The sequence below is a fragment of the Nycticebus coucang genome, chromosome X, assembly GCF_027406575.1.
Source record: "Nycticebus coucang isolate mNycCou1 chromosome X, mNycCou1.pri, whole genome shotgun sequence".
NCBI lineage: Eukaryota > Metazoa > Chordata > Mammalia > Primates > Lorisidae > Nycticebus > Nycticebus coucang.
Window position 1 is genome coordinate 90,483,830 of NC_069804.1, and position 23,491 is coordinate 90,507,320.

Genomic DNA, 23,491 nt, shown 5'->3' on the forward strand with positions numbered 1-23,491 from the left:
GTTTCTCCATACTTCCTTCCAGAAAGGTTGTACTAGTTTGCAGTCCCACCAGCGGTGTAAAAGTGTTCCCTTCTCTCCACATCCACACCAGCATGTGCAGTTTTGAGATTTTGTGATGTGGGCCATTCTCACTGGGGTTCGATGATATCTCAGGGTTGTTTTGATTCGCATTTCTCTAATATATAGAGATGATGAAGATTTTTTCATGTGTTTGTTAGCCATTTGTCTGTCGTCTTTAGATAAAGTTCTATTCATGTCTCTTGCCCATTGATATATGGGATTGTTGGCTTTTTTCATGTGGATTAATTTGAGTTCTCTATAGATCCTAGTTATCAAGCTTTTGTCTGATTGAAAATATGCAAATATCCTTTCCCATTGTGTGGGTTGTCTCTTTGCTTTGGTTATTGTCTCCTTAGCTGTACAGAAGCTTTTCAGTTTAATGAAGTCCCATTTGTTTATTTTTGTTGTTGTTGCAATTGCCATGGCAATCTTCTTCATGAAGTCTTTCCCCAGGCCAATATCTTCCAGTGTTTTTCCTATGCTTTCTTGGAGGATTTTTATTGTTTCATGCCTTAAGTTTAAGTCCATTATCCATCTTGAATCAATTTTTGTGAGTGAGGAAAGGTGTGGGTCCAGTTTCAGTCTTTTACATGTAGACATCCAGTTCTCCCAACACCATTTATTGAATAGGGAGTCTTTCCCCCAAGGTACATTCTTGTTTGGTTTATCAAAGATTAGGTGGTTGTAAAATGTTAGTTTCATTTCTTGGTTTTCAATTGGATTCCAAGTGTCTATGTCTCTGTTTTTGTGCCAGTACCATGCTGTCTTGAGCACTATGGCTTTGTAGTACAGACTAAAATCTGGTATGCTGATGCCCCCAGCTTTATTTTTGTTACAGAGAACTGCCTTAGCTATATGGGTATTTTTCCCATTCCATACAAAACGCAGAATCATTTTTTCCAAATCTTGAAAGTACGATGTTGGTATTTTAAAAGGAATGGCATTGAATAGGTAGATTGCTTTGGGAAGTATAGACATTTTAACAATGTTGATTCTTCCCATCTATGAGCATGGTATGTTCTTCCATTTGTTAATATCCTCTGCTATTTCCTTTCTGAGGATTTCATAGTTTTCTTTATAGAGGTCCTTCACCTCCTTCGTTAGGTATATTCCTAGGTATTTCATTTTCTTTGAGACTATGGTGAAGGGAGTTATGTCCTTAATTAGCTTCTCATCTTGACTGTTATTGGTGTACACAAAGGCTACTGACTTGTGGACATTGATTTTATATCCTGAAACATTACTGTATTTTTGGATGACTTCTAGGAGTCTTGTGGTTGAGTGTTTGGGGTTCTCTAAGTATAAGATCATGTCGCCAGCAAATAGGGAGAGTTTGACCTCCTCTGCTCCCATTTGGATTCCCTTTATTTCCTTGTCTTGCCTAATTGTATTGGCTAGAACTTCCAGCACTACGTTGAATAGTAAAGGTGACAGAGGACAACCTTGTCTGGTTCCAGTTCTAAGAGGAAAAGCTTTGAATTTTACTCCATTCAGTAAAATATTGGCTGTGGGTTTGTCATAGATAGCTTCAATCAGTTTTAGAAATGTGCCACCTATGCCTATACTCTTCAGTGTTCTAATTAGAAAAGGATGCTGGATTTTATCAAATGCTTTTTCTGCATCTATTGAGAGGATCATGTGATCTTTATTTTTGCCTCTGTTAATATGGTGGAAAATGTTTATAGACTTGCGTATGTTAAACCAGCCTTGCATCCCTGGGATGAAGCCTACTTGATCATGATGAATGACTTTTTTGATGATAAGCTGTAATCTATTGGCTAGGATTTTGTTGAGAATTTTTGCGTCTATGTTCATGAGTGAGATTGGTCTGAAATTCTCCTTTTTGTTTGGGTCTTTTCCTGGTTTTGGTATCAGGGTCATGTTTGCTTCATAGAATGTGTTGGGGAAGATTCCTTCTTCCTCAATTTTTTGAAATAATTTCTGCAGTACAGGAATAAGCTCTTCCTTGAAGGTTTGATAGAATTCTGGAGTGAAGCCATCTGGACCAGGGCATTTTTTGGTTGGAAGATTTTTTATTGTTTCTTTGATCTCAGTGCTTGGAATTGGTCTGTTCAGGAGCTCTATTTCTTCCTGGCTGAGTCTAGGGAGAGGGTATGATTCCAAATATTGATCCATTTCTTTCGCATTGTCAAATTTCTGGGCATAGAGTTTCTGGTAGTATTCAGAGATGATCTCTTGTATCTCTGTGGGATCAGTTGTTATTTCCCCTTTATCATTTCTGACTGAGGTTACTAGAGATTTTACTTTTCTATTCCTCGTTTGTCTGTCCAATGGTTTATCTATTTTATTTATTTTTTCAAAAAACCAAATCCTTCTTTCATTAATTTTCTGAATGATTCTTTTGTTTTCAATTTCATTGATCTCTGATTTGATTTTGGATATTTCTTTTCTTCTACTGAGTTTAGGCTTATGTTGTTCTTCTTTTTCTAATTCCATAAGATCTCTTGTGAGATTGTTGATGTGCTCTCTTTCTGTTTTTCGAATGTAGGCATCTAAAGCGATGAATTTTCCTCTCAAAACTGATTTTGCATTATCCCACAGGTTTTGGTAGCTTGTGTCTTCATTGTTGTTATGCTCAAGGAAGTTAATGATTTCCTGTTTTATTTCTTCCTGCACCCATCTGTTATTCAACAGAAGATTGTTTAATTTCCATGCCTTTGGGTGGGGTGGAGCATTTTTGTTAGAGTTGAGTTCCACCTTTAGTGCCTTATGGTCTGAGGAGATACAAGGTAAAATTTCAATTCTTTTGATTCTGTTGATATTTGTTTTGTGTCCCAGTATATGATCAATTTTGGAGAATGTTGCATGGGGTGATGAGAAGAATGTATATTCTTTATCTTTGGGATGGAGTGTTCTATATGCGTCTATCAAGCACAGTTGTTCTATGGTCTCATTTAAGTCTCTTATATCCTTGTTTAATTTCTGTTTAGAGCATCTGTCCAGCTCTGTAAGAGGAGTGTTAAGGTCCCCTGTTATTATGGTATTATCAGATATCATATTGCTCAGACTGAGTAAGGTCTGTTTCAAGAATCTGGGAGCATTTAAATTGGGTGCATAGATATTTAGAATTGAAATGTCTTCTTGTTGTATTTTTCCCTTGACCAATATAAAGTGACCATCTTTTTCTTTTTGACTTTAGTTGCTTTAAATCCACATGTATCTGAAAATAAGATTGCAACTCCTCTTTTCTTCTGAATTCCATTTGCCTGAAAAATTGTCTTCCAACCCTTGACTCGGAGCTTTAATTTGTCTTTTGAAGCCAGGTGTGTTTCTTGCAGACAGCAAATGGATGGCTTGTGTTTTTTAATCCAGTCAACCAATCTATGTCTCTTCAGTGGGGAATTCAAGCCATTAACATTCATGGAGATAATTGATAAGTGTGGTAGTATTCTATTCGTCTTATTTTGTGAGAGTCCATTGCTTAGTTTTATCTTTTGCATCAGCGTGGAGGTTTGGTTCTGTCCTTTAATTTCTGAGTTCTTACTTTGCTGCTGATCCATTTTGGTGGTCAGTGTGCAGAACAGGTTGAAGTATTTATTTCCTGTATAGCTGGTCTTGTTGTGGCGAATTTCCTCAATGTTTGTATATCCGTAAATGATTTGATTTCTCCATCAATTTTTAAGCTTAGCTTAGCAGGGTACAGAATTCTGGGCTGGAAATTGTTCTGTTTAAGTAGATTAAAGATAGATGACCATTGTCTTCTTGCTTGGAAAGTTTCATTAGAGAAGTCTGCGTCAATCTGATGGATTTGCCCCTGTAGGTCAACTGGCGCTTACTCCTGGCAGCTTGCAGAATCTTTTCTTTTGTCTTGACTTTGGACAGGTTCATCACAATGTGTCTTGGAGAAGCTCGGTTAGAGTTGAGGAGACCTGGGGTCCGATATCCCTCTGAAAGCAGTGTGTCAGAATCTTTGTTGATATTTGGGAAATTTTCTTTTATAAAATTCTCTAGTATGGCTTTCATTCCTCTGGGGCATTCTTCTTCCCCTTCTGGAATTCCTATAACTCGTATGTTGGAACGCTTCATAAAGTCCCATAATTCTGACAGTGAACATTCTGCTTTCTCTCTCTTCTTTTCTGCCTCTTTTACTATCTGAGTTATCTCAAAAACTTTGTCTTCTACTTCTGAAATTCTTTCTTCTGCATGGTCTAACCTGTTGCTGATACTTTCCATTGCATCTTTAAGTTCCCTGATTGACTGTTTCATTTCCTTCAGCTCTGCTATATCCTTTTTATATTCTTCATATCGTTCATCTCTTATTTGATTCTGTTTTTGGATTTCCTTTTGGTTATTTTTCACTTTATTAGCAGTTTCCTTCATTGTTTCCATCATTTCTTTCATTGTTTTCAACATGCGTATTCTAAATTCCCTTTCTGTCATTCCTAACATTTCTGTATAGGTGGAATCCTCTGCAGTAGCTACCTCATGGTCCCTTGGCGGGGTTGTTCTGGACTGGTTCTTCATGTTGCCTGGAGTTTTCTGTTGATTCTTCCTCATGGGTGATTTCTTTTATCTGTTTCTTTGCCCTAATTTTCCTTTCACTTCCTCTTGCTCTTTAAGTTCTTGTGCCTGTGGAAGTTGCGGGTGGGTTTAGACGGATTGAACACACGCGACCACTTGCCGGTTTTCCACTGTTTTAGTCCTCCTCTTGTGGTCCAGAAGTCTCTCACTGACTCTCTGTATCCTCTCAGGAGTGATGATAGGCAGATCCCACCATCCAGAGATGCCTGGAGTCCTATATCCCCAGACTCTTGTACAGAGCGGGCAGCTGTCTTTTCTTGATGATTGGCCAATATTAAAAAAGGTAAAGTGCATAATTGTTGGTGCTGAAGGGCTGAGTGCAGTTCATTTCTAGAAGTTTCTAAATCATCTTCTGAAGAGGCGTTGTCTAATACAAATATTACCCCTTGAGATCCTTGGTAATAGCCGCTCCAGTATTTCCGGATATTATCAGCCCCTCCAAGCTCTTTTTCATTCAAGATGGCATTCTGTAATGGCACTGCTTTTATACTAAAACCTGTGGTTGACACAACATCCTCAGAGCTTTCACTGCAGAGCTTTTACAACAGACTTGTCTTACCAGAACCTGTGAGGCCTATGCAAACCAGGTCATATTCTGGGCGTGCGGGTGGTCGTCCCTTGCAGCAAAGTGCTCTAAAACACAAGCGATCAAAGTTATCCTTAGTCATGAGACATATGTCCACCTCATGGCAGGTGTGCGACAAGAGGCATGACCTCATTACACAGCATTGTCCCTAACTGCACAACTTCAATCTAAGCATGAGCAATTCTAGTATATTTCTTGATCACCTGTAAGAGTTTTTTTAGTTTAGTCCCTGGGGTTTCCAGGTATGAGATTATGTCATCTGCAAAGAGCCCGATTTTGACCTCCTCTGTTCCATTTTTATACATTTGATCTCCTTCTCTTGCTGAATTTCAGCGGCTAAGACTTCCAGCACTATGTTTAAGAGCAGGGACAATAATGGACATCCTTGTCTAGTTCCAGTTCTTATTGTCAGTGCTTTAATTTTTCACCATTCAATGTGATATTGGCTGTGGGTTAATTATAGACAACCTCTATTGTTTAAGAAATGTCTCACCTAAGCCTATTTTCTTTTTTGTTTGGTTTGTGGGGTTTTTTAAAATGTTTTATTATGAAAATTTTAAGATGTGCACTGAAATGGAATCATATACTGAACCCCCCATAGACTATCATCACACAATTATCAACGCATTTTAGCAGTTTTGTTTTATCAGATTCCCGACACTTTTTTCAAAGTAGAATATTTTAAGAGAAAATCTCATACAGTATATCTTTGGACCTATGATACTTGGATAGATGTACCTCCAACAGAAAAGAATTTTATTTTAACTTAATCAAATCACAGTTATTCTGAAGTTCCACAATTTTAAAATAGTTACTTCTTATCATTGAATGCCCTGTCCACTCCATCTTTAATTAACTTTTTTCATTTGCTTAAAAAAATTAATTTTCATCTTATACATTTTAAAAAGAGGATTAAACATTATGTCTTCAAAATAGATAGTATTTTTAAATGACTATTTTCTTGGTGTCATTCCCACTCAATAAATATTCAGACATTAAAGTTAGACTAAGAAAGGGGATAAAACCATTTTGAATATCCTTTGTCACTGTCATCAATGCTTTCTATTTCACTTGGTGGCTCAAATACATAAAAACTTATAAAAGGAAACAACAGAGGTTGTGTTTGGTTAAGTCCTTGTACCTTGTTTATGCTTTCTCTCAACAATTGAAAAAAAAGCTCTTACAAACAAAAGGTACATTAATACATTCTAAAATATTTTATGGTATTTTGGTCTGACACTCAGTATATTCCTTAATAAAATACTCTTTTTATTTCTCTCAAATTCATTGCAAATGGCATTCATGTTTTGCAATTTCACAGTTTCTTTATAATGTTTTGGTTCTTTTTTGTTTACCTATTACAGTATTTTTATTTTAATAATAATAAAACAATAAATACTTTAAAAAATAAAAAAAATAAAAAATCGTGGAAAATATTCCTCAATCTAAGCCTAATTTCTTAAGTGATCTTATCAAAAAAGGATTCTGGATATTGTCAAAAGCCTTTTCTGCATCAATTGAGAGAATCATATGGTCTTTGTTTTTTATTTTATTTATGTGGTAAATTGCATTTATGGAACCAAAACAAACACCTATATAGCCAAGCCTATTCTTACTAATAAAAACAAAGCCAGAGACATCACCCTACCAAAGTTCAGGATGTATTTCAAGTCCACAGTAATGATAACAGCATGGTATTGGCAGAAAAATAGAGACATATACATATGGAACAGGATAGAAAACCAAGAGATGAAACCAGGCTCTACTTGCCATCTCATCTTTGATAAAGCAAACAAAACCATACACTTGGCAAAAGAATTCCTATTCAACAAATGGTGCTGAGAGAACTGGATAACCATATGAAAAGACTAAAACTGGACCCACACATTTAACCACTTTCAAAAATTGATTCAAGTTAGATAAAAGATTTAAATTTAAGACATGAAACTATAAACATCTTAGAAGAGAGTGAGGGAAAAAAAACATAATGATGTTGGAGTGGAGAATGATTCTATAAAAAAGAATGGCCTTCGCAACAACGAAAATTAACAAATGGGTGTTAATTAAGCTGAAAAGTTCCACACAGCTAAAAACACAGCTAAGCAAACTTAAGAATGGAAAAATATATTTGAAGGATATCAATCTGACAAAGGGTTGATAACTAGAATGTACAGAGAACTCAAATTAATCATCATCAACAACAACAACAACAACAAAAGAGCAAACAGTCCCATCCACCACTGGGCAAGAAATAAGAACAGAACCTTCTCTGATGAAGACAGATGAATGGCTGACAAACATATGAAAAACTGTTCATAATCCCTGATCGTCAATGAAATGCAAATCAAAATCACCCTGATATATCACCTAACCCCAGTGAGAATAGCCCACATCACAAAGTCTAAAAGTTCAGATGTTGGCATATAAGTGGAGAGAAAGGAACACTTTTACACTGCTGCTGGGAATGCAAACTAATACAACCTTTTTGGAAGGAAGTATGGAGAAGCCTCATGAAACCCAAATTATACCCACCATTTGATCCTACAATCTCATTACATGCATCTACCTAGAAGAAAAAAATCATTTTATTATTATTTTATTTTGCAGTTTTTGGCCAGGGCTGGGTTTGAACCCACCACCTTCAGAATATGGGGCCAGCACCCTACACCATTGAGCCATAGGCATCCCCCCAAAAAAATTTATCGTAAGGACATTTGCACTGGACTGATTATCACAGTTACATGAACAATCGCCAAAATGTGGAAACAATCTAAATGCCCAACAACCCAGGAATGGATTAACAAGCTGTGGTATACGTATACCATTGAATAGTATTTAGCCATTAAAAAGATGGAGACTTGGATAGAGTTGGAATACATTGTTCTTTTTGTTTTTGGCCAGGGCTAGGTTTGAACCCACCACCTCCGGCATATGGGACCGGCGCCCTACTCCTTGAGCCACAGGCGCCACCTGGAATACATTGTTCTTAGCAAAGTAACACAAGAATGGAGAAGCAAGAATCCAATGCACTCAATTCTAATATGAAGTCAGTAGATGATCTAATACACATCCACATATGAGGATTTACATATGTTGAAACAACCATGCATCCCCTAGGGTAAAAACTACTTGGTTGTCATATACAACTTTTGTAATGTCCTGCTTCATTCTGTTTGCTTGGACCTTATTGAATTTTGTTCATCAATATTCATTAATAATATTGGTGTATAGTTTTTTTGTTTGTTTGTTTCTTTTTTGGGGGGTACTTTCCTGGTTTTGGGATCAGGATATTTGCTTTGTAGAACGTGTTGGCGAGGATTGCTTCTTTATGTTTGGGAACAATTTATGCAGTGTAAGTACTAGTTCCTCTTTAAAGGTTTGATAGAATTCTGGTGTGAAATCATCTGGTCCAGGAAATTTTTTTATTGGAAGATTTTGCATTGTTGATGCAAATTCAGTGCTTGCTGTAGGTGTATTATAAGTTTCTAATTATTTTTGGTTGAGTTTAGGAGGATGGTATGGTTTCAGGTATTAGTCCATATTTTCTCCATTTTCTTATTTCTGCATATAGAGTTTTTTTGTAGTAATCCTTAAGTATTTTTTGCATTTCTGTGGTATGTGTTGTTATTTCTCCTTTTCAATTTCTGATTGAAGTTATTAGAGATCTTTCTTTCCTTTCTTGCTCTGGCTATGGGTTAGTCAATTTTATTAATATTTTTAAAGAACCAATGTTTTTTGCTGATATTAAAATTATTCTTATGTTTTCATTTCCATCAATTCTGCTCTAATTTTGGTATTTATTTTCTTCTACTGGGCTTGGGGATGGATTGTTCTTTCTTTTCCATTAGCTTATTTGATGGCCCATTATGCTGTTGACTTGGTCTCTTCCTGTTTTCATGATGAAGGCATCTCATGTCATGAATTTGACTATTGGGATTGCCTTTACAGTATTTCACAGGTTCTGATAGCTTGTGCCTTCATTATTGTTTTGTTCATGAAATCTAATAATTTCCTTCTTAATCTCATCTTTGACTCAACTGTTGTTCAGCATAAGGTTATTTAGTTTCTATGACTTTATTAGGGTGTGAAGATTTCTGTTGCTGTTGAGTTCAACTTTTATTCCATGATGGTCTGAGAAGATGCAAGGAATAAGTTAAATTCTATTCTTTTGAATTTGTCAAGGTTAGACTTGTGTCCTAAGGTATGATTAATTTAGCAGGGTGATCTGTCAGCTGATGAGAAAGATTTGCATTCATTTTGTTAGGATAAAATGTTCTGTATATATCTGTTAAGTCTATTTGTTCTAGGATTATGTTTAGGTCCATTATTTATTTGTTTAATTTCTGCCTGAAGGACCTATCTAATACTGTCAAAGGGACAATATATTGCTCAAGTCCTTTAGGGTTTGTTTTATGTGTCAAGGAGCATTTAGGTTGGATGCATAAATACTAATTATTGAAATATTGTCATGTTTCATGCTTCCCTTGACAAGTATGTAGTGTTCATCTTTGTCTGTCTTTACTTATTTTGTTTTCAATCCTTATTGAAAACAAGGATTGTTTATTTAATCCTTAATTAATTTTCAATTAATCTGTAAATAAGGTTGCAACTCCTGCTTTTTTTCTGCTTTCTGTGTGCTCAAATTATTGTTTATCATCCCTTCACCCTAAGTCTTCTTTTATCCTAAGAGGTTAGGTGTATTTCTTGAAGACAATAGATATTGGGCTTGAGATTTTTATCCAGTCATCAGGTGGGAATTCAAGACATTCACAATTATTGAGATAATCAGTAAGTTTGGTGGAGTTTTTGGTCATCTCAGTTTTCAGAGGTCTAGAGCTTAATTTTATCCCTTGTACCTTTGTGGAAGATAGGCTTCGTTCTTTATTTCTGGGTGTGTTTACTTTGGTAATGGACCATCCTGCTGGTAATTATGAAGAATGTGTCTGAGTTCCTATAAAGTTGGTCTAGTCATGGAAAATTTCCTCAAAATTTGTATGTCAGAAATATATTTGATTTTTCCATCACAGATGAAACTAGTTTTAGCAGGATCTTGGGATGAAAATTGTTTTTTATTTTTTTTAAGATTTTTCATGTCCAATTACCATCTTCTTTTGGCTTGAAAAATTTTTTGCTAAAATATCTACAGTCATCCTGATATTTTTTTTCCTTATTGGTAAAACATTTCTTATGTCTGGTTGCTTGCAGGATTTTCTCCTTTCTTATTGATTTTGGAAAAGCAAATTGAAATTTTTCTAGGAGATACTTCGCTTGGATGGAGTCATGCTGGCATTTTGAAAGCATCTACTGTCTGATTTTCTGCCTCTCTCACAATGCTTGGACAATTCTCCACCATGATGTATTTAAGTAAAAATCAGTGCCTTTGGGAACATTCTTTTCTCCTTCAGGAATCCCTATAATTCATATGTTTGATCTTTTGGAATAATTTCTTAACTCCTTCAGGGAATATTCTCAGATTTTTTCTCATTTTTTTCTGCCTCTTTGAATGAGATATTTCAAAAGTCTTGTATTCAATTTGTGAAATTATTTCTTCTCCATGTTTTGCTTTATTACTGATCATCTCTACTTTGTTGCGAAGCTTCTTGAATACTTTCCATTCCTTAAGCTCTGTTATATTTTTCTTCATTATGATCAGGTCATTGATGACTTTGTCTTTAAATTCATTTATATTTAAGTCAATTCTTAATTTTTTTTTATTTCTATTTCCATCCTCTCCTCAATTCCAATCATCTTATTTGCCACCCACATTCTAAGCTCCATTTCTGACATTTTAGTGATTTCTTTATGGTTGGTATTTTCTGATGTATCTCTCTTGCAATATCCTGGAGGAATTTATCTGCTCTGATTTTTCATCTTGCCATATTTTTTCCTCTGGCTATTCCCCAGAAATATTATAAGCTTTTTTATATTAATTATACTTTTTTAGATGACATTATATTTTGTTTCTTAATAGTTATTGAAAGACTATCTAATTGAGGACCTTTAGGAAGCTCCATTCAGACCTATTTGGTGGCTAAAACTGTCACAATGAGACCACATCTGGAGGTCCCAGAAGCTGGAGTTAACCACTCACTACTTTGTCAGTGAGCTGGGGTTTGTGCTTGTGGCCCTTTACCACAGCTTTGCAAAGCTCTCTTTCAGGTTTGCAAAGGCCTCTGAAGGCCTTTGTGCTGAGAATAAACCTGATTCTGTACTGGTTTAAGCTTTTCCTCTTCCCAATTCAAAGGAGCCATAGTATTTCACTGGAAACTCTGCTGCACAAAGATTTGAATAGCTGTGGCCCTTTCCTCTGCCAGCAATAGCTGGAGGAGGGAAATCCACCAAAAGACCCACCAATTCTACCTCTCACTGCTTCAATACCCCCACACCCAGAAAATCAAATAAACAGTGAATCTGTAGCCCCAACCAGTGATGGCCATCAAACAAGAATCCACACATAGTACTGACAAGGAGTCTTAGTCTAACTCACTCAGGCAGCATGACCAACATCCACTCAAACAAGTTCAGAGAAGCCGTGGTCCTTCCCCACTGCCTCTGGAATGGAATAAATAAAGTGCAGCCAGCACCCAGGGCTGAGGAGGTCTAAGTTCCTGGATCTCCCCAGTGCTGATAACTCCAAACTAGGCCTATCTCTCCCTAGACTTCAAGGAGGAAATCTGAGGGTCACCAGGGTTCAATCCAAGAGGTTGGGAAAAGTTCTCCTCTAGCAGGAATGAGAGTCAAAGGAGACTACAACACCACCCACTAAAGTTAGAACTGTGGTGCTGTTGTTTCTTCTTGCAGTGGGGGTAGCTCAGCTCAGTGGCCCACACAATGCTCTCTTAGAGAACTCCCAAACACTCTGACCTCTGCAGGGGGCAGTCAGTCAGGCAACCAGAAAGGAGAAAGAGTGGGATGTGGGCTCAGGACTGTAGAGAGAAAATGTGTTCAATTTGTGTCAGGCAGGATGGGGAGTGGACTCAGAGGTGGAAATTCCTAGGTGTGGGAGAACCAGGACCCTCAAGCTCTCACCTGTGGAGTGAGGTGAGAGGTCCCTTGTTTCTTGCTTATTTGTGGAAAGTCTGTGGTGGGTCTCCATGTTGGGAGCACAGTCTATCGTTCCCTTGACTCCAGGTGACTTCAGTGTAGTAGTTCCATTCCTGATCTCTGTTATCTTCCTTCCTCTTTCTCAGTCTCAAAGCTTGTCTCAGTGGGAAGAATGTGTACCTTGATTTATTTTCCTCATGCTCAACTCCCACTTTTGACTTCCCTGAGTTCACTTCAGTCAAACTTTTCTCCTCTGGACAGGAACTGTTGAAACCTGCCTGTAATGGATCAACTTCTCCACCCATAAAATACTTTTTTAATTAAATTAAACTTTAAAAACTAAGTTTTTATCATACTCCACTTCCTCAACACTTATTTAAACCTCCTGTTAAGAACAGAAGTCCTGGAGATTAGGGTGAATATACATATATATATATACACACACACACATATATATATGATATTATAGATGGCCTCTGCCATAAGTGGACTAATTTATACAAAAGGAAAACTAGAATGAGTACACTGACATGTTAGAGCTAGATATCTCTAGCTCTAATTGACAATAATTATTATTTTCTACCTTATATATTTTTTTTCTTTTTTTTTTTTTTGTAGAGACGGAGTCTCACTTTATGGCTCTCGGTAGAGTGCTGTGGTCTCACACAGCTCACAGCAACCTCCAACTACTCCTGGGCTTAAGTGATTATCTTGCCTCAGCCTCCGGAGCAGCTGGGACTACAGGCACCTGCCACAACGCCCAGCTATATTTTGGTTGCAGTTTGGCCAGGGCCGGGTTTAAACCCACCACCCTCGGTATATGGGGCCAGCACCCTACCGACTGAGCCACAGGTGCTGCCCTATTCGTTTGTTTTTTTTTTGAGACAGAGCCTCAGAGCCCTGATCTCTGTGTGTGTGCCCCAGAGCTGTGTGCCCTGCTTTGTGTGTGTCACCCTGGGTAGAGTGCCATGGCATCACAGCTCACAGCAGCCTCCAACTCCTGGGCTCAAGCGATTCTCCTGCCTCCACCTCCCAAGTAGCTGAAACAACAGGCACCTGACACAACACTGCTATTTTTTTGGTTGTAACCATGATTGTTGTTTGGCAGTCCTGGGCTGGATTCAATCCCGCCAGCTCAGGTGTATGTGGCTGGTGCCTTAGCCACTGGAGCCACAGGCACCCATCCTCTACCTTATATAGTTATTATCATTCACTTTTTCTGACAAAAATGCCATTTTTATTTATAAAATGGTAAATATTATAAAACAGGAGTTGGTAATTTAGTAAATATAGAAAAATACAAATGTTTCAAAACAAAAAAATTTTGGAGGATAGTTTTTCAACAGTAAGGCATAGTATATGGCTGGTAGACTTTAAATTACATAAAAAAATTCTGAAATACCCATAGAAAGTTGATAAAAGTTAACTTATACAGTACCTCATAAAGAAATCTTCAGATGCAAAAATAATTTATTATACATGACATTCTATGACAAAATAATAATTTCCAAGAATCTGAATAGAAAATTAATAGGACACAGAATAACCAACATGAAATAAAGTTTTAACATCACTATGCTACATCTAATAAAAATAAAATTGAAAATCTTATTAAAATAGATGATATTCTGTTTAAAGGAATTATCGAAATAAAGCAAGAAAAGAAAATTTAACTTACTAAACAAGAATAAAATGTTTAAAATGTATTAAAAACATTCACACCACTACAACTATACCTGATGTATTCTTTAAACTTTTGAATGAGGCAATAATTTCCAATTTTCTATAATTGTTGCTAAAATCCAGATATAAAAGTAAACTTGTAATTCATTTTATAATGAAATTTTATCCTTACTAAGAAACAAAAATGAAGGAATGTCATTTATCATTATAAAATCCACAAAGCTAATACAATATTGGAAATCAGTGATCTGGTACCTAAAGGCTAAACTTCTTAGGCTCCTTCCTTCCAGATTTTATTCTGTTTATAAATATTGAAGCTGAAATGTAAACCATGTTGAAACTCTTTGCAAAAAGGCCTGTGTATCCTGGGTATTATGGGAAGATGACTCACTAGAAGCAGCTTTTGCCAGAGGCTCATAACAAAAGGGAGAGATATTTGACATAAGTGGATGAAAACCAAAAGTGAGGAGCTCCACACTGAGAGGACTATGTGAGGTACACATCACCCAGTCTGAATCAAGCAGCAGAAACTAGAAAGTGGAAAAAAAATAACAAGGTGGTGGTGGAACTATAACAGTGAGGAGTGGACTTCTTAAGAACAACCTATTAATTCAACTAAAAAGTACAATTAACATATTAAATAAATAGCCATGTGTTGTGATGGGCACCTGCAATCCCAGCTACTTTGGGAGGGTGAGGCAAGACAATCGCCTAAGCCCAAGAGCTAGAGGTTGCTATGAGCTGTGATGCCATGGCACTCTACCAAGGACAACGAAGTGAGACACTCTCTCTCTCTCTGTCTGTCTGTCTGTCTCTCTCTCTCTCTCTCTCTCTATATATATATATATATAAAATAGGATTCAAAGAAACAATATAAATATATATTTGAATATATATGTATATATACTATATATATATACTATACTATATATAGTATATGATATATGATTCAAAGCAACAATATATATATTTGAATATATATATATATTCAAAAATAGAACAAGAGGACAAAGCTGAAAATACTCACGAGAAGGAATCAGCAAAAGAACTCTGTCAACATGAAAAATCAGAGCAAATCAATACCGTCTGAGCATGTCAAAGAATATATATCAGAAAATTTCATCTACAGAGAAATTGCTAAAATTTCAGAAATAAAATTTTGAATATGGATTGCAAATAAGATAATTAGAATGGATGAAAACAGAACCAAAAAATGGTTCAGAAGTTGACTTAAGAAATTAATGAATTCAAAGACAAAGTCACCAAGTATATAGACATAATGAGGAAAGATTTAGCAGAGCTTAAGGAATTGAAAAAGTTATTTCAGGAGCTTCAAAATACAGTACAGTCCCTCAGAAATAGAGTGGATCAGTGTGAAGAAACTCAAATAAAGAAGATAAGACGTTGCTTGAATTATCCCAAGCATACAAAGAGATAGAAAAATGGATAAAAACAACAGAATACTGAGAGAGTTATGGGATCATTATACGAAATCAAATGTCCATATTAAATGGATTCCTGAAGAAAAAGAGGGTGGTCCCAAAGGCACAAATTCTCTGCTCCAAGACACTATGGTGGAGAATTTCCCAAGTATTGTAAGAGACACAGATATACAGATAGTAGATTTTTTCAGAACCCGAGCACAACACAATTTAAACAAAGCATCTGCTAGACACATCATAATTAATTTTGTCATTTTTAATACAAAGGAGAAATTTCTGCAAGCAGCCAGGCAGAGGAATAGTATTCCATATAAATGGAAAAGTGTAAGGACTACTGCAGATCTTTCAGCCAAAATATTCCAAGCCAGAAAAGGATGGTCATAGACTTTCAGCCTTCTTAAAGAAAACAATTTCCAGCTCAGGATCCCATACCTGCTTAACTGAGTTTCATTTGTGATGGAGAAATCAAATACTTCCCTGAAATCTGCACACTGAGGATATTTTCAAGGAATAGAACAGATCTACAGGAAATACTCAGACCCATTCTTCAAACAGGAGTTGATTGCCACCAAAATAAACCTACCCAGAAATTAAAGAATAGAGACTAGCTTTCACAATGGTGAGAGGCACAAAATTAAGTTCTGGACCTGTGAAAAACAAGATCGCCAAAAACTCTGTCATATCTATCAATTCTCTGAATGTGAATGATTTGAACTCTATTTTAAAGAGGCATAGGCTGGCCAACTGGATACAAAAGCCCAGGCCAGATATCTGTTGAATACAAGAAACTCACCTTACCTCAAAGGATAAAACAAGACTCAGCATGAAGGGATAGGCAATGATATTCCAGGAAAATGGAAAGCAGAAAGAAGCTGAGGTTGCAATCTTTATTTTTTTTATTAAGTCATATACACATACATCGTGAATACATTTATGCATGTGTGGGGTACAATGTGTTGATTTTTTTTATACAATCTGATGTAGTTACATCAAATATGTAGATACTATAGGATTCAAAGCAACAAAAATATTGAAAGACAAAGATGGACACTACACTACACATAGTCAAGGGAAACACACAATATGACAAGATTTCAATAGGTAACATCTATGCACCCTATCTGAATCATCCTCAATATATAAAACAAACCCTAACTGATCTAAACAATGTGATATCTTCCCACACTATAATAGTTGGAGATTTTAACATCCTACTGGCAATACTGGACAGATCGTCCAAGCAGAAATTAAACAAATAAATAATGGACCTAAACAAGACCCTAGAACAAATGGACTTAACAGACACTTATAGAATGTTTTCAGGCCTTTATTTATTTATTATATTATTATTTTTTTTTTGGTCGGGGCCAGGTTTGAATCCACCACCTCCAGTATTTGGGGCCAGCACCCTACTTCTTTGAGCCACAGGTATCTCCCCATTTATAGAACATTTACCCTAACAAAACAGAATACTCATTCTTCCCCTAAGACCATGGATCATCTTCCAAAATTGATCATATCTTAGGTCACAAGACTAACCTAAACCAATTCAAAAAAATAGAATTTATCCCCTGTATCTCCTCAGACCATCATGGCATAAAAGGTGAACTCAACGGCAACATAAATCTTCATACTCGAAATCATGGAAACTAAATAACCTTATGGTGAATGATAGCTGGGTCATAAATGAGATCAAGAAGGAGATCAGTAGATTTCTGGAACAAAACTATAATTAAGCCACAACTATCAAAACCTGTGGGATATTGCAAAGGCAGTCCTTTGAGGAATGTTTATAGCATTAGATGTCTTCATCAAGAAAACTGAAAGAGAGCAAGTCAGTAACCAAATGGGATATCTCAAGCAACTGGAAAAGGAATAACAATCTAATATGAAACTCATTAGAAGAAAAGAAATAACCAAAATTAGAGCAGAACTAAATGAAATTGAAAACAAAAGAATTTTTCAGAACAGTGAAACAAAAAGTTGGTTCTTTGAAAAGATTAATAAAATTGACAAACGTTTGGCTAGACAAACCAGAAACAGAAAAATAAGATCTCTAATTAACTAGAAATAGAAATGATAAAGGGGAAATAACAACAGATTTCACAGAAATAAAAAATATTCTCAACAATTACTATAAAAACTCCTTTCCCAGAAATATAAAAATGTAGAGGAGATGCACCATTATCTGGAAGCACAATAACTTCCAAAACTCAGTCAGAAAGATTTATAAATCTTGCATAGACCAAGGTCAAATACTGAAATAGCATCAATTATACAAAATCTCACAAAAAAGTAAAGCCCTGGACCCTATATTTCATACCAGAATTCTATCAAACCTTCAAAGAGGAACTAGTTTTTATAATGCATAAAATTTTCCAAAATATAGAGAAAGAAGGAATCCTACCCAACGAATTCTATGAAGGAAATATCACCCTGAACCCAAAACAGGAAAGGATGCAACAACAAAAAAAAATGAAAACTATAGACCAATATCATTAATGAATATCGATGCAAAAAATATTCAACAATATATTAGTAAACAGAATGCAACAACACATAAAAAGGTTATGCACCATGATCAAGTGGGTTTTATCCTGGAGACACAAGGTTGTTTCAACATATGTAAATCTACAAATATAAAACACCACATAAATAAAATAAAAAACAAAGACCATAGGATTTTTTCAGTGGATGCAGAATAGGCTTCTGACAATGTTCACCATTCATTCATGATAAAAACACTTAAGAAAATAGGCTTTGATGGAACATTCCTTAAGCTGATAGAGACTAAATATGGAACCAGACAAGGATGCCCACTGTCTTCACTATTATTTAACATAGTTTTGGAAGTCCTAGCCATCACAATAAGGCAAGAGAAGCAGATCAAAGAATCCAAATGGGGGCAGAGAAAGTCAAACACTCCCTCTTGGTGGATGACATGATCTTATACCTGGAAAAATCTAGGGACTCAACTACAAAGCTCTTAGAAGTGATCAAGGAATATAGCAGCATCTCAGGATACAAAATCAATACCCACAAATCAGTAGTCTTTGTACATGCCAACAATTGTCAGACTAAGAATAAAATCAAAGACTCTATTCCTTTTTGCAATAGCACCAAAGAAGATGAAATACCTGGGAATATATTTAGCAAAAGACATGAAATATCTCTATTAATATAATTATGAAACTTTGATAAAGAAAATAGCAAAAGATGTCAACAAATGGAAGAACATACCATGCTCAGAGCTGGGAGAATCAACATTGTTAAAATGTCCACACTATCCAAAGCAACCTATAGATTTAATGCAATCCCCACCAAAGCGCCAGTGTCATACTTTAAAGAACTTCAAAAAATATTACTTAGAGTCATATTAAAGCAGAAAAAACTCCAAATAGCAAATACAGTTCTTAGAAATAAAAACAAATCTGGAGGCATCACATTGCCAGATTTCAGGTTATATTACAAGGCTATAGTGAAGAAAACCGCATGCTACTGGCACAAAAATATAGATGTGGATCTGTGGAATAGAGGAGAAAATCTAGAGGTAACCCAGTCACATATAATCATTTAATCTTTGATAAGCCTAACAAGAACTTGCAATGGGGAAAAAATCCTTATTTAACAAATGGTGCTGGGACAACTTGTTATCCACATGTAGAAGTTGGAAACTGAACCACACCTCTCACCATCAACAAAAATTGATTCTGGAAGATGGTGAACCAGAAACACCATCAGGCTGAGCTCTCCTAGAGCGACTGAGAAATAAGTTAGTTGGCAGCATTTGGAGAGGAGAGTTTGCCTGTAGCTGTGGCACAGGGTGCACTGCGAGGCAGCAGCGTGCTGGTTGCTGTATGTGAACTAGAGCAGCAGGGTGAAGATCTGACACAGTATGCAAATCTTGCATGGGCTGCAGGCAGGAGCCCAAGGCGGCTGCTGCCACTGGGAGCCACAAAGCTCCAGGATACAAAGAAGCTTTTTGCAGCTTTCAGTTCTCAGGGGAAGTACGTTGAGTGGATTGCCTGGAACAGTGGGCAAATCTAAATAGTATATAGCAGCCAGATTAGATTGGTGGTTGGAGTATATTTGCCACTGGTTTGGCAGTAGTAGTGACAGCCATTCTGGGAGTGTACTGGCAGCAAGAGGACCATTATGGAAAGGTCGTGAGGACGGGCCCCCTTTAAGAACATAGTCATTTTATTATTATTATTTGAAATATTGAAGACTTCACGAATTTGCATGCCATCTTTGCACAAGGGCCATGCTAATATTCTCTGTATAATTACAATTTTATTATAGGTGCTGCCAAAGCAAGCGCAACATAGCAATTTTAATTCTGCCTGTTAGGATTGGTCCTCTAGTCATGACAGGCACCAGGATTCCAGCATCCCATGAGAACTGTTGTTTAGGGGCACAGTGGGACCTGCCTCTGAAGGATTCAGGAGAGATCTGTGTTCCCAACATGGTGGAACATGAATGGTGAGGGAATAATCAGGCGATCACTATGGACAATTAAGTTGGGGATGTGATCTATGCCTGGGATCTAGAGAGATGTTTTCACCTGTGTTGTCCGACCCCCAAAACTGCTGTGCAACATGATGTTCTGGCAATATATTGCAACACAAATATGTTGCTACTAGCATCGGACACTCCCACTACATATATATTTCCATAGTAATTATATGTATAATTATTATTTATTTATTTTGTTTATTTTTTCTTTTTTCTTCTTGTTATTATTATTTTCTTTTACTTGTTTGTTCTTTAGCTTATTTGTTACTGAGGTTGCTTATTTTTGGTTATTTGGAGGGTTTTGATATTTTGCATTGATGTGTTTTGTTTCTTGCTCATTTGTATGTTTGGCAATTTTCTTTCTTTCTTTCTTTTTTTTTTTAATTAAATCATACCTGTGTACATTAATGCAATTATGGGGTACAATGTGCTGGTTTTATATACAATTTTAAATACTTTCATCAAACTGGTTAACATAGCCTTCACCATATTTTATTAGTTATTGTGTTAAAACAGTTATATTCTACACTTAGTAGATATAACATGTACCCTTGTAAAATGCACCATAGGTATGGTCCCACCAATTACCCTCCCTTTACCTATCCTCCCCCCTTCCCTCTCCCTCCTCTTTTCCCTTCATTTTGGGCTGTAGTTGGGTTATAGCTTTCATATGGAAGTGCAGGTGCTTGCTTATAAATTGGTTTCATAGTAGGGCTGAGTACATTGGATACTTTTTCTTCCATTCTTGAGATACTTTGCTAAGAAGAATATGTTCCAGCTCCATCCATGTAAACATGAAAGAGGTAAAGTCTCCATCTTTTCTTAAGGCTACATAATATTCCATGGTCTACATATACCACAATTTATTAATTCATTCATGGATCTATGGGCACTTAGGCTTCTTCTATGACTTAGAAATTATGAATTGGGCTGCAATAAACATTCTGGTGCAAATACCTTTGTTATAAAGTGATTTTTAGTACTCTGGATATATACTGAGTAGAGGAATTGAAGGATTGAATAGCAGGTCTATTTTTAGAACCCTAAGTGATCTCCAAACATCTTTCCAAAAGGAACATATTGGTTTTCATTCCCACCAGCAGTGCAGAAATATTCCCTATTCTACACATTCACGCCAACATCTCTGGTTTTGGGATTTTGTGATGTGGGCTAATCTTACTGAAGTTAGATGATATCTCAAAATGGTTTTTATTTGCATTTCTCTGGTGATTAAGATGATGAGCATTTTTTCATGTGTCTGTAGGCCATGGGCCTGTCTTCTTCAGAGAAGTTTCTCTTCAAGCCCACATTGATAAGGGATCACTTGTTCTTTTCTTGCTCATATGTTTGAGTTCTCTATGGATTCTGGTTATTAAACCTTAGATACATAACCTGCAAATATCTTCTCCCATTGTGAGGGCTGTCTGCTCTCTTTAATTACTATGTTCTTGGGTGTGCAGAAGCTTTTTAGTTTGATTGGGTCCCAGTAGTGTATTTTTGGTGTTGCTTCAATTGCCTGGGGGGTCCTCAGCATAAAATATTTTCCCAAGCCGATTTCTTGAAGTGCTTTCCCTGAACTTTCCTCTAGTATTTTTATAGTTTGATGACTTAGCTTTAAATATTTTATCCAGTGAGAATCTATCTTTGTTAATGGTGAAAGATGTGGGTCCAGTTTCAGCCTTCTACAGATCGCCAGTCAGTTCACTCAGCACCATTTATTAAATAGGGAGTCTTTTCCCCACTGAATCTTTTTAATTGGCTTATTGAAGATCAAATGACAGTAAGTAGATGGGTTCATCTCTTGGTTCTTTATTCTGTTCCACACATGTATCTTTTTGGTGCCATTACCATGCTGTTTTGATCACTATTGATTTATAGTATAGTCTGAGGTCTAGTAGCATGATTCCACTTAATTTGTTTTTATTTCTGAGCAATAATAATAATGCAAAAAAGTGACATTCACATTTTCAAATAAGAATAAGTCTATTATAGAATGCTTTGACTCTGAGGTTCAGTATGGAGTCATCAGTTAACTTCTTTTTATTTTTTTTCAAAGTCTCAAAAAATAGACAACTAATCTTTATAAATAAAAATAAAAGATATTTTCAAAAAGCAGATCATGCCAAATCTTATAGACAGCATAAAAAGCAGAAATACTTCAAAATTATTCTCCTTCATCTGGATACAACTGATATTAAAATTGGAAAAATTATATTATTATAAAGGGGAATTACAAACATATGTCACTTATAAATGAGGATGAAATAACATATTAAAAAGTTGAGTTAAAAATTAATATTTAACAATGCACTTTGGTCAAAATTAAATCCAATTTATGTGATAATTAGTTACTATTTTCTTTTCTTTTTCTTTCCCTCACCCTCTCCCTCCTTCTCTGTCTGCTCTCCCCTTCCCTCATGCCCCACCATGTCTTTAAACCTGGTAGTATTTTGGGTACCTAGTTTTTCAAACATCCAGTGGACATTTTTAATCCTTTCACCACTGTGGAAGTTTAAATTTGATCAGAAGTTTCTGAGTGAGTTTACTTTGCTGATAGAGCATTGTGCTGGTCATTTTGGAGGATAGGTCTGAGAATATCCTGGAGAGCTGATTTAGTTATGGCAAATTTCTTCAACATGTGAATGTCATTAAAGTATTTAATTTGTTCTTCATAAACGAATCTCAGTTTAGCTGGATACAGAATCCTGGGTTGTAAGTTATTTTGTTTTAGGAGATTAAAGGTCAGTGACCATCCTCTTCTAGCTTGAAATGTTTCAGCAGAGAGATCTGCAGTCATTCTAATATTCTTCCCCTTGTAGGTTATGGTTTTCTTATGTCTGGTTGCTTGCAGAATTTTCTCATTCATATTAACTTTCGCAAAGTTAATTATAATGTGTCTGAGAGATGCTTTATTTGGATTGAGTCCTCCTGAGGTTCTAAAAAGGTCAACTATCTTAATTTCAGAATCTCCTGTGATATTTGGGAAGTTATCCTCTATTATCTCTTGGAGCAGAGCATCTGGGCGTTTCCAAGCAACCTGTCACCTTCAGTAATTCCTATAAGGTGAATAATTAGTTTTTTGGACTTATCCCACAGCTCTCTGAGAGAATGATCTATTTTATATCTCCTTTTCTCTTCCTCTTTGAACATTTGGGAGTGTTCAAAAGCTTTGTCTTCAATGTCAGTAATCCTTTCTTCTGCCTGCTCCATTCTGTTACTGAGGAATTCTACTGTATTTCTTATATCTTGGCAGGCTACAAATTTTTTTCTCAATGTGTAAAAACCTTTGTTGATTTTGTCTTTGAATTCACTGAATTCTTGAGATAACTTTTGAATTATTCCTAGAATTTATAATTCCAACTTTGCTTCCATTCTATTAATCTTATTTGGCATCCAAATTCTAAACTCCATTTCTGTCATCTTGGAGATTTGTTTATGAATGGAATCTTCTGGTGTGTCAGCCTTGTTGCTCCTTAGGGGATTTGATCTACTCTGATTATTCGTTGCCAGAGTTCTTCCACTGATTCTACCCCATCATTATTTTTCACCATTTGGATAGATGAGCAGGTAAGTTGAAATTTGATTTGGTACTCCTGGAATAGTGATTAACTAGCCTTTT

At 36.1% G+C, this 23,491-nt stretch overlaps 1 protein-coding gene and 1 non-coding gene across 2 annotated transcripts in view; one reads left to right on the plus strand and one right to left on the minus strand.

Annotated features, from left to right (window-relative positions):
- The window catches only part of GPR174 (G protein-coupled receptor 174), a 322,211-nt gene that overhangs the window by 21,608 nt on the left and 277,112 nt on the right, over positions 1-23,491 (plus strand). The window lies entirely within an intron of this gene.
- LOC128578743 (U6 spliceosomal RNA) lies at positions 19,572-19,678 on the minus strand. The gene has a single exon (XR_008377876.1). It is a non-coding gene; the product is annotated as a U6 spliceosomal RNA (small nuclear RNA).